Here is an 11,569-nt window from a genome sequence, read left to right on the forward strand (position 1 = left end):
TAAAAAATAATTACGATGGCACAACATGCACCTAATAACATGGCCCCAAAACATACTGAGCAATGACTAGAGATACAGGAAGAAATAGACAAAACATTGTGACATTCTCTTCTGAAATTGCATTGAATCAATCAGAAAAAAATCAGCACAAATATAGAAGATCTAAATTAATTGATTTGTAGTTTCAAGGTAATTATTTGTGAGGAGAACTGTATGCCAAAGAAAACCATGCACTTCTTTTGTCTTACACGGAAAATTCCCCAAATTTGTATGGGTTAATTAGCCCTAGAGTAAACATTGTTCAGGCACTCTCTAACAAATCTTAAAAGCCACACACTAAGAGATATAACTACTTCTGAGTAACTTAATGGCATCCCTGAATAAATCTCAAGAATATTGGTAGGATTAAAAAATATATTCAGTACCCACGTAGGTAAAATTCACAACACCTGGTATCTAATAAAAAATTATGAGGCATGAAAGAAAGCTGAAATATATAACCCAGGAGGGGAAAAAACAAAATCAATAAATTCAAACTGTTTCAGAACTACCAAACACATATGAGTTTGCAGAAAATATTAAAACAGTTCTTATATTTCATATCTTCAAAAAAGTTGAATTGAGACAGATATATGGTATTTTTAAACACCCAAATTTAATTTCTAGAAATTAAAATGATATTGTCTGATTGAAAAATACCATGGAGGGGATTAATGACAGTTTAGACATTGTAGAAGAAAAGATTATTATACTTGAGATCATAGCAATAAACGTTGCCTGAAATAAAAAATAGAAGAGAGAATAAATAAAAGAAAGAGAATGAATGTATGAAGAAAGGGAGGGAGAAATTAGAGGAGGAAAAAATGAGTAGATTAGAAAGTGTATTAGTGATCTGGGGGACAACATAAATAACACTACTTCCATGTAACTGGAATCCATAGAGTGGGAAGTAGGCCATAAAATTTTGAAGAAATGACTGAACTTTCTTCCAAATTTGCTGAAAGCTATAAACTCACAGTCCAAGAAGTACAGTGAGCCGCAACTGATTGAACCCTGAAGAAAACTAAACCAAGGGAAATTATGATCAAATCACTCTAAAAGAGTGGTAAAGAAACTCTTAAAAGCAGCCAGAGCAAAACCCCACATTTTGTAGAAATGACTATAGGTTTATCATCAGAAACAACACAAGAAGACAGCGGAGTAACATCTTTAATATACTGAAATAAACTGTCAACCCAGCATTCTAAATCCAGAAAAAAATATTTTAAAGATGAAAGAAATACTTTGCCAGACAAAAGCTTAAAGAATTTATCACCAACAAACGTGCTCTGCAAAAACAGTAAAGTCCTTCAAATAAAATGTCAACAGGTGGAAACATGGATCTATACAAAGACATGAAAGATGCCAAAATGTAAAACTTAGTAAACATGTAAGCTTTTTAGATTTAAATTCCTTTAAAACAGAATTAGTTAAACAAACAAACAAAAATAATGTATTGTGAGGTTTATAACATATATAAAAATAAATGTTTAATAATAGGACAAAGATTAGAAGACAAGAAATGGAAGTATATTATTATATAGTTATAATAATATGAAGCAATGTAATGCAAACTTAAAATGGACTGGAGTTGTATTAATCCCCAAAATAATGGCTCAAATAAAAAAATTAGAGAGTTTTAGCTAAGAAGCCAACACAGGAGGTAAAGTAGAATAATAAAAAATAGTCCAAAAAAAGGAAGGAAAACAAAGCACAGATGGCAAAGATACAACTCAATAGCAAAGTAACAAACTTAAATCTAACCATATTGACAATGACTTTAAATGTAAATGGTCTAAATACTTCAATTAAAAGGGAGAGATTGTCAAGTTAGTAAACAAAAGCAATACTAACCAAATGCTGTCTATAAGAAGCATAATTTAAATATGAAAAGCAAATAGGTTAAAGTGGGTGAGAAAAGATATACTATATTTAAAAGGAAGCTAAACAATAAATATACCATATATAAAAGAAAGCTAGAGGAGCTGTGTTAAGTAGATTTCATAGCAAAAAATATTAGCAGGAATAAAGAATCATAATGATACTCCTTAAAAGCATAAAAATCCTCAGTATTTATGCACCCAGTAAAAGAACTTAAAAATACATAGAGCAAAAGCAGATAGAGCCACAAAGTAAAAAAATTCCAAAATTATATGGTGAGATTTCAGTAACTCTTATAAATTGACAGAACAAGTACACAGAAAATTGGTAAGGTTCACTGCCTCATCACTCCCAAATGTTAGACTCAGCTGGCACTGGAGCCCCATAAGCACCTTCGCCCTGGGGTGGGAGGATGAGTAGACCTGCACACCAGAACACCTACAAGAGTTCAGCAAAACCTCATAGCCAGTCATCCTGGGGGCAAACCCTTCATCCTGGGGGCAAATACCCCACATATGTGTGCCTGAAATAGTTTTGGCTGAGCCCCTCAATTGGACAGCTGGGAGCTAGTGACACTTACTAGCACCCTGTAACATTTGCAGCCAGACCACACAGACAACTGCCCTGGGGCAGACCTACACACCAGTAAGTCATACTAATCACAGCCCAGACACAACAGGAGGGTACGAGTAACCCACAGAGGAATCACTTCTGGGGCATCTGGTGCAGGTGACTGGGGAGTTTGTACTACTGTGCCACACAGGACACCTTCTGCATAAAGCCACTCTTTTAAGACCAGAAGACATAAATGATCTCCCTGCTATATAGAAACTAACAAATAGACAACATGAGAAGACAGAGGAGTATGTTCCATACAACAGAACAAGAAATTCAGAAAAATAACTACATAAAACAAGGACAAGCAATCTACCAGATAAAAATTTCAAAGTAAAGGTCATAAAGATGCTCACTAAACTCAAGAGAAGAATGGATGAAAGCAGAACCAAAAATAAAGTAAAACAACAATCAGAGATGAAGACTAAAATAAGTGAAATGAAAAATACCCTACAGGGCATCAACATCAGAAGAAGGTATCCATGATGTACAAAAAAGGATGCTAGAAATCACCCAATCAGAAGAGTAAAAAGAAAAAAAATAATTTAAAAAAATTGAAGACAACTTAAGGGACTCTAGGACAATATTGAGCCTACTAACATTTGCAGTAAGGAGTCCCAGAAGGAGATAAGAGAGAAAAAGAAAACTATCTGAAGAAATGATGACTGAAATGTTCCCAATGTGACAAAGGAAACAGACATCCAAGTCCAGAAAGCACAGAGACTCCCAGGTGAGAGGGAGCCAAAGAGACCCACACCAAGGTGTGTTATGATCAAAGTACCAATAGTTAAAAATCTTAAAACCAGCAAAAGAAAAACAACTTGATATATACAAGGGAACCTCCATAAGACGCTCAGCTGATTTTTAAGCAGAAACTTTACAGGACAGAAGGCAGTGACACAATATATTCAAAGTGCTGAAAGAAGAAAAACAAACTTGTAACCAAGAATACTCTACCTGGCCAGATTAGCACTCAGAATTGAAGAAGAGATGAGAAGTTTCCCAAATAAGCAAAAACTAAAGGAGTTTGCCAACACCGAACTGGCTTTACAAGAAATGTTAAAGAGACTTTATAAATGAAAAAAGAAAAGACTACAATTACAAATAGGAAAATTGTGGAAAAAAACCTCACTGGTAAAAGTAAACATATACTAAAAGTGAATCAACCACCTGCATAGCAAATATGTAGGTTAAAAGACAAAAGTAGTAACGCTAGCTAGACCTACAATAATGAGTCAAGGGATATGCAAAGTAGTAATGTGTAAAACATGTCAAAATCATAAAATGTAGGGGGAGGGTAAAATGTAATGCTTTTAAAATGTACTTGAACTTAAGTGACTATCAAAATAGATTTCTATATATATAGGATGTTATATATGAACCTCATGGTAACCAGACACCAAGTATCTCTAACAGATACACAAAAAATAAACAGAAATCCAAGCCTAAGACTAAATATAAAATCACAAATGAACAGAACAAGAAGGAAGAAAAAAGAACTATAGAAACACCCAGAAAACAATCAACCAAATGGCAAGAATTACTTTATATTTATCAGTGATTACTTTACATGTAAAATATGCTAAATGCCCCGATCAAAAGGCACAGGGTAGTTGAATGGATTAAAAATCAAGACCCATCTATATGCTTACTGCAAGAAACTCACTTTATATCTAAAGGTACATACACACTGAAAGTGAGGAGACAGAAAAAGATATTCCATAAAAATGGAAATGAAAAGGAAGGTAGCGTAGAAATATTTTTATGAGACAAAATAGACTTTTAAAAGACTGTAAAAAGAGATCAAGAAAGGCATTACAAAATGACTAAAGGATCAATCCAACAGGAAGATATAACATTTATAAATATTTATGCACCCAACATAGGAGCACTAGTTTATACAAAGCAAATATTAAGAGACCTAAAGAAAGAAACTGACAACAATAGAATAATAGCAAGGGACTTTAGCACCCCGCTTATATCAATGGATAGATTATCCAGACAGAAAACCAATAAAGACATGTTGGCCTTCAATGACACATTAGACCAGACAGACTTAACAGATATATACCAAGTACTCCTTCCCAAAGCAGAATACACATTCTTTCCAATTTCATATGGAACACTCTCCATAAAAGATCACATGTTAAGCCACAAAAGAAGTCTCAATCAGGGCAGCCCGGGTGGCTCAGCGAGCGGTTTAGCGTTGCCTTCGGCCCAGGGCCTGATCCTGGAGACCAGGGATCGAGTCCCACGTCGGGCTCCCTCCATGGAGCCTGCTTCTCCCTTTGCCTGTGTCTCTGCCTCTCTCTCTCTCTCTCTGTGTCTCTCATGAATAAGTAAATCTTAAATAAGAAAAGAAGTCTCAATCAATTTAAGAAGACTGAAATCATATCAAGCATCTTCTTCAAACATGATGGTATGAAGCCAGAAATCAGTTACAAGAAGAAAATAGAAAAGCAAAATATGTGGAGATTAAACAATCTACTGGTAAACAACGAATGCTGTCAACACAGAAATCTACTAGGAAATTTTTAAAAATACCTAGCCTTAAGCCTACTGGGATTTATCCCCAAGTCTATGGGTTGCAGCAGAAGCAGCTCTAAGAGGAAAGTTAATAGTGAGACAGGCCTACCTCAAGAAACAAAAGTTTCAAATAAACTAATGTTATACCTCAAGAAACTCCAAAACAGAGATCAAACAAAGCCCAAAGTTAGGAGAAGGTAGGAAATAAAAGATCAGACCAAAAATAGAAAATAGAAAAAAAAATAGAAAACATCAGTTGAAACTAAAAGCTGGTTCTTTGAAAAGATAAACAAAATTGACAAACTTTTAGCTGGAGAGAGAGACCCCAAAAATTAAAATCAAAACCAAAAGAGAAGTTATAAGTAATACCATTGAAATAAAAAGGATGAATCTACTACAAACAATTATATTCCATAAAATTAAAGCACCTAGAAGAAAATCATGCATTCATAGAAACATATAATCTTGCAAGATTGAATCAGTAGGAAATTAATGTGAGCAGACGCATTACTTGTAATGAACCTGAATCAATAATCAGAAAACTCCCAATAAGCAGAAGTGCAGACCAGACAGTTTCAGAAGTAAATTCTACCAACATTTAAAGAAAAGTTTATACCTATATTCCTAAAAAATTGAAGAATAAAGAACATTTCCAAACTCATTCTGTGAGGCCAACATTACCCTTATACCCAAACTAGACAAAGACATTACCAAAAAAAAAAAAAGAAAAAACAAAATTATAGGCCAATATGCTTGATGAACATTGATAGAAAAATCCTCAAGAAAACATTAGCACAATGGGATCCCTGGGTGGCGCAGCGGTTTGGCGCTTGCCTTTGGCCCAGGGCGCGATCCTGGAGACCCGGGATCGAATCCCGCGTCGGGCTCCCGGTGCATGGAGCCTGCTTCTCCCTCTGCCTGTGTCTCTGCCTCTCTCTCTCACTGCATGCCTATCATAAATAAATAAAAAAATTTAAAAAAAACAAAAAAACAAAACAAAACAAAAAAAACATTAGCACATTGAATTCAACAATTCAGTTAAAGGGTCATGCACCTGGAGCAAGTAGGATTTCTTTCAAGAATGCAAGTATAGTTCGATATCCATAAACCAATGTGACACCACATTAACAAAGGGATAAAAATCAAATATCATCTCAATATAGATGCAGAAAAGGCATTTGACAAAATTTAACATCTGTTTATAATAAAAAAACCTTTTTAACAAAATAGAGACTATACTTCATTATAATAAAGGTTATATATGACATACCCACAACCGACATCTTATTTGACAATGAAAACCTAAAGCTTCTTCTCTATGATCAGCAATAAGACAGAGATGTCCACTCTCACCACTATTACTCTGCACAGTATTTAGAAGTTCTAGAAACCACAACCAGACAAGAAAATAAAAGCCATCCAAATTGGAAAAGAAGTAAAACTGTCATTATCCACAGAAAACATGATACTATATATTAAAAAACCCTCAAGACTCCACTAAAAATCTATTAGAATAAAAGAATACAGTAAAGTTACAGGATACAAAGTTTACATAAATGTGTGGCACTTCTATATGCTAATAATGAACTATCATAAAGAAAAATCAAGAAAGTAATACCATTCACAATTGCATCAAAAAGAATAAAATACTTGGATCGGGCACTTGGGTGGCTTAGTCAGTTGAGCATCTGCTTTCGGCTCAAGTCATGATCCAGAGTCCTGGGATGGAGCCCACATTGGGCTCCCCACTCAGCAGGGGGTCTATGTCTCTGTCTCCCTCTGCCCTTCCTCCCTGCTTGTGTTTTCTCTCTCAAATAAATAAATAAAATCTTAAAAAAATAATAAAATACTTGAAAATAAATTTAACCAAGGAGGTGAAAGACGCATACACTGAAAGCTTTAAGAAACTGATGAAAGAAAATGAGGACACAAATAAATGGAAAGATAATCTGTGCTTATGGATTGGAAAAATTGATACAGTAGATGCCCACACTACCAGAATCAATCTACAGCTTCAGTACAATCCCTATCAAAGTACCAATGGTATTAAAAAAAATTATTTAAGGCAGGGGGAGGGGGGAGGCAGGCAGAGTAAAATGTAGAGGGAAGAAAGCTGACTCCCTGCTGAGCACAGAGCCTGAGGCAGGGCTCAATCTCATGACCCTGAGATCACAACCTGAGTCAAAACCAAGAGTCAGACACTTAACTGACTGAGCCACCCAAGCACCCCAAAATATATATGGCATTTTTCACAAAACTATGACCAATAATCCTAAAGCATGTATGTCATTACAAAAGACCTCAATAAGCCAAAGTGATCTTGACAAGGAAGGAAAAAGTTGGAGGTATCATGATTTCTGACTTCAAACTATATTACAAAGCTACTATAATCAAGAAAATACAGTACTGGTACAGAAACAGATACATAGAACAAAACAGTCCAGAAATAAACTCACACTTACACCATCAATTAATCTCCAACAAAGCCAGCAATAACACACAATGAAGAAAAGACAGTCTCTTCAATAAATGGTGCTGGGAAAGCTAGGCAACTATATGTAAAAGAATGAAATTAGACAGCTTTCTTAAATCTTGTATAGAAAAAACTCAAAGTAGATTAAAGACTTAAATATGGGGCACCTGACTGGCTCAGTCAGAAGAGCATGTCTTTGATTTGGCCTCAGGGTTAGGAGTTCGAGCCCCACATTGGGTGTAGAGATCACAAAAATAAATTAACTTAAAAAAAGAAAAGACTTAAATGAAAGACCAGAAGCCATAAAACTACCAGAAGAAAACAAATACAGTAAGGTTTTGGACCTTGGTCTCAGCAATGTTGTTTCAGATTCGTGTCCAAGAAAGGACAACAAAAGTAGAAGTAAACAATTGGGATCTGCATCAAACTAAAAAGCTTTTGCACAGCACAGGAAACCATTAACAAAACAAAAAAACAGCCTGCTGAATGGAAGACAAAATTTTCAAGGGATTAATAACCAAAATATATCAACTCACTATCAAAAAACCAAATAACCCAGTTTTAAAAATAGGCAGAGAACCTGAATAGACATTTCTCCAAAGAAGGCACATAGATGGCCAACAACATAAGATGTTCAACATCACTAACCATCAGAGACATGCAAATCAAAACCATGATGATGTATCACCCTTACATCTGTCAGAAGGGCTACTTATCACAAAGACAAGAATAACAAGAAATAAATGTTTTTAAGATATATGGAGAAAAGGGAACTCTTGAGCACTATTAGTAGGAATGTAAATTGGTGGAGACACTGGAAAACAGTATGGTGGTATTTCAGATAATTAAAAATAGAGCTACTCCCTTGATCCGGCAATTTTACTTCTTGGCATTTATTCAAAGAAAATTATAATACTAATTTGAAAAGATATATGCACCTCTGTTTATTGCATTGCTATTTATAATAGACAAGATATGGAAGCAACCTAACCATAATTAGATAAATGAACATAGCAGATGTGGTGTGTGTGTGTGTAAATTTAAACTTGTTCTATGTAAATATGCTATATATATGTTATATGTTTACATTTATATATTTATAATGGAATAGTTTTCAGCCATAAAGAATGAAATCTTGCCATTTGAGACGACATGGATGGATTACGCTAAGTGAAATAAGTCATCCAAAAAAGACAAATACCATATGATCTCATTTATATTGGGAATCTAAAAAACAAAACAGATGAACAAACAAAAGAAAACAGAAATAGACTCAGAACAATTTGGTGGTTGCCAAAGGGGAGAGGCTGGGAGGATGGTTCAAACACAGAAAGGGGTTAAAAGGTGCAAACGTCCAGTAAAAAAATAAACAAGACACAGGGATATAGCATACAGTATAGGGAACACAGTTAATAATATATAACAACTTTGTATGGTGACAAGTAAGAGCTAGATTTATGATGGTAATTATCTCATAAGGTATAAAAAATGTTGAATTAATATGTTGTACATCTGAAGCTAATATACTGTATGTCAAGTACACTTGAATAAAAAAGAAAATTAGTAAGAATACAGAAGATTTTTGCACCACAATTGACTATCTTGATGTAATTATTTTTGGAACACTCTCCAAAAGGAGAATACATACTCTTTTCAAGTGTGCACAGAACATTTACTCAAATTGACCTTATTTTGGATCACAAACAAGTCTCATTTATTTTAAGGATTCAAATTATACAAAGTATGTTCTTTACAAAGTATGTTCTTTGACCTATGTAATTAAAATAGAAATAAATAAGAGAAAATTTCTGGAAAATATCCATATATTTGAAAAGTAAACAATCACATTATAAATCATTTTTAAAATTATTTATTAAAAAATTTAAAATTATTTATTCATGAGAGACACACAAAGAGAGGCAGAGATATAGAGGAAGAAGCAGGGATCTTGATGAGAGACTTCATTCCCAGACCTGGGATCACAACCTGAGCTGAAGGCAGACGTTCAACCACCGAGCCCCTAATCTATAGGTTAAAGAAGAAATCAAAAGAGAAATCAGAAAGCATTTCAGATGAATGAAAACAATAACAAAATATATCAAAATTTGTGGGATGCTGTTATAGTAAATATGTATACTGGAAAAGAGGTGTCAAATCAATGATGGCAGTTTCTACCTTAAAAAACTAGGTGAAGTATAGAAAATGTAATCCAAAATAAGAGGAAAATATATAGATTAGAGTGGATATCAATGAAACCAAAAACAGAAAATATTAGAGAAAAATCAATGAAACACAAAACTGGTTATCTTAAAGATGAAAGAAATTGATAAATCTCTATTCAGATTTATCAGGAAACAGAGAAGAAATAAATGACCAATATGAGGATTGAGAAGGTGACATAATTACAAATTCCTTAGATATCACAAGTATAACAAGGAAGTTTGATAAATGATTACATGCCAAAAAATTAAACTCCTTAGATGAAATGGACAAATTCCATGAGAGATGCAAACCACTGAAGAAGAAATAGGTAAGTTGAATATCTGTGTACCTATGAAAGAAATTAAATTTGTAGTTAACAACCTTCAGGATGAAAACTCAAGGATGGTTTTCCAAGATGTAAATGGTTACAATGGTGAATTCTTTCAAACAAAGAAAGTAACAAAAATAATTCTTCACAGCTCTTTCAGAGAAGTGAAGAAGAGGGAACATTGTACAACTCATTCTATAAATCCAGCCTCACCCTGACACCACAACCAGACAAAGCCATTACAAGAAAGGAACTAGACTAAAATTCCTCATGAACATAGATGTGAAAATTCTAAATAAAACTTGAGCATACTGAACTCAGGAATACATAAAAAGATAATGCATCATGGCAAAGTGGGATTTATCCCAGTAATGTAATGTTAATTTAACATTCAAAAATGTAGAAGTTCTGACACCTGCTACAACATGAATAAACCTTGAAAATATGCTAGGTGAAATAAGCCAGACACAAAGGACAAGTATTATATGATTCTATTTATTTGAATATCTTGAGCAGGCAAGTTCTGAGAGACAGGAACTAGAAGAGGGGTAACTAGGCACTGAGGAAACTGGTGATTTTTAATGTTTGGGATAATGAAAGAATTCTGGAAATGGATTTTGGTAAGAGTTTACAACATTGTGAAAGTACTTAAAGTCACAGAATTGTGTATTTGAAAATGGTTAAAATGATATATTAATGTTATATGTATATCTTAACACATAGAAATTAAAAATTGAAACTCATTGCAATTCACCATATTAACACTCTAAAAAAGAATATTATGATCATTTCAATAGACACAGAAAAAGCATTTGACAAAGATCCAGAATTTATTTTCAATAAAAACTCTGAGCAAACTTGGGAGAGAATGGTACTTCCTTAACCTTCTAAAGGGCATCCATAAAAGACCTACAGCCAACAGCATTCTTAATGGCAAAAGATAGGATTTTTCCCCAGAAGATTGGGACATGTCTGTTCTCACCACTCCTATTCAACACTGGACTGGAGGTTTTGTCCAGTAAAATAAGGCATCCAGACTAGAAAGGAAGAAGTAAAAATTTCATGTGGAAGTCTGATGGAATCTGCAAAAAGAAACTAGAATTAATAAATAATTTAGGAAGGTTGCAAGATAGAAGATTAATGTACAAAAAACCATTTTCTTTATGTGTATTAACACTAAAAAAATTGAAATTGAAATGAAAATGCAAGGCCATTGACAATAACATTAAAAATATGACATACCTAGGAATAAATCTGACAAAATATTTTAAATCCCTATATAATGAAAACTATAAGACACTGCCAGGAAAAACTGATGACAACTTAAATAAATGTTCATTGGTTGGAAGTCTCAATATTGTTAAAAATGTAAATTCTCTCAAATTCAACTTATGCATTCAATGCAACCTATACATTCAAAATCCCAGTAGATGTGTTATAGAAGCTGCCAAGCTGTTTCTAAAATGACTCCAAAAATGCATAGGACCAAAAATAGCCAAAACAAC

This window comes from Canis aureus, chromosome 19 (genome assembly GCF_053574225.1).
Source record: "Canis aureus isolate CA01 chromosome 19, VMU_Caureus_v.1.0, whole genome shotgun sequence".
Classification (NCBI taxonomy): domain Eukaryota; kingdom Metazoa; phylum Chordata; class Mammalia; order Carnivora; family Canidae; genus Canis; species Canis aureus.